This window comes from Podarcis cretensis, assembly GCF_951804945.1.
Source record: "Podarcis cretensis genome assembly, chromosome: 4".
Lineage (NCBI taxonomy): Eukaryota > Metazoa > Chordata > Lepidosauria > Squamata > Lacertidae > Podarcis > Podarcis cretensis.
This window is the reverse complement of record NC_137173.1, coordinates 82669795-82671213: the sequence shown is the minus strand read 5'-3', so window position 1 is coordinate 82671213 and position 1419 is coordinate 82669795. Positions and strand designations below refer to the sequence as shown.

Genomic DNA, 1419 nt, shown 5'->3' with positions numbered 1-1419 from the left:
TCCGGTGGTGAATGGTTGCTGGATTTCACAAGATGGCTGCCCTGTTGTTAAGTTCTTCCTGTTGTGGTTGGCCAGAGGTGGTTTCAGGGTGGTGCAACTGGTTCAGCCACATTGGGTGCCATTTTGCAGGCAACATCACAACAATGCTGTAGAATGGAGCACAAGAGGTGGATCACCAAATTTTAGCATCGCAAGGGGCGCCACTGAAATCTGAGAGCCCAGAGTCTGCCACTAGGTAGGCTTTTCTGAAAACAAGTTGTCACTCTTCCCATAGCACTGGAGAATCGTGTGACTCCCAGTTTATATTCATCCTTCAAATGTAATGCCCAATTCTGCAATCCTAAGCATGCTCACCAGAGGCTGTACAATGGTTTTCAACCAGTGTGCCATGGCACCCTGGGGTGTCTTAACTGATGTTCAGGGGTGCTACGGGCAACACTGGCTTCTGTCCCTCTGTCCTTCCCTCCCTCTTCTGATGCCCTCTTGCGTCTCTGCCTCCCCAGGGCTTCCACAGCTGTTTGTTGCAGCAGCCCTGGCTACAAGCTCCCCAGGTAAATGGTGCCTCTGGGGCTGGCCAGGGGGTGCTTCCCAGACCCCTGTGAGGCAATGTGAGGAGGCACCTCTCTTAGCAGCAGGAGGAGGAGCTCAGAGACCAGGGGTGGCAGCTGCCCAGAGGACTGCCAAGGAGAGAGGAGGTTGAGGGAACACTCCACAAGAGTGTTTGAAAAAGGCAAGCCGCATGGGATCTCGGCCTTTTCCCGGAGGATACTGCTGCCAAGATGGCGGAAGTGGAGCAGAAGAAGAGTATTTTCCGGAAGTTCACCTATCGGGGTGTTGCCTGGACCAGCTCCTTGACATGTCCTACGAGCAGCTGATGCAGCTGTACAGTGCCGGCAGCTCAACTCGGGCCTGCGCCGCAAACAGCACTCCCTCCTCAAGCGGCTTCGCAAGGCCACGAAAGAGTCCCTGCCCATGGAGAAGCCTGAGGTGGTCAAGACCCACTTGTGAAACATGATTATCCTTCCAGAAATGGTGGGCAGCATGGTTGGTGTGTACAATGGGAAGACCTTCAACCAGGTGGAAATCAAACCTGAAATGATTGGCCACTATTTGGGAGAGTTCTCCATCACTTACAAGCCCATTAAGCATGGCTGACCTGGAATTGGGGCCACCCACTCCTCTCAGTTCATTCCTCTGAAGTAAGGGGATTTGGAAAGAGTTGTGTCTCATGTAAACAAAAGGGTTTCCCAACAAACAAACAAACAAAAAAGAGTGTTTGAAAAAAGAGGACAGGCTGCCAATTCTGCAGGCAAGGGGTGACATAACTGGGCTCCTGAGCCCCACAGGGGTGCTGCAGAAAGAATGTAGTTGGTCAAGAGATCTGTGGACTCAAAAAGGTTGAAAAACTCTGGTGTAGTG

At 52.2% G+C, this 1419-nt stretch overlaps 1 pseudogene across 1 annotated transcript; it reads left to right on the top strand.

Moving 5' to 3' along the window:
* The first annotated feature begins 747 nt into the window (after positions 1 to 747).
* Positions 748 to 1218, top strand: LOC307214567 (small ribosomal subunit protein uS19 pseudogene; annotated as a pseudogene). The gene has a single exon. The product of its transcript is annotated as a small ribosomal subunit protein uS19 pseudogene (transcript).
* The last annotated feature ends 201 nt before the right edge of the window (positions 1219 to 1419 follow it).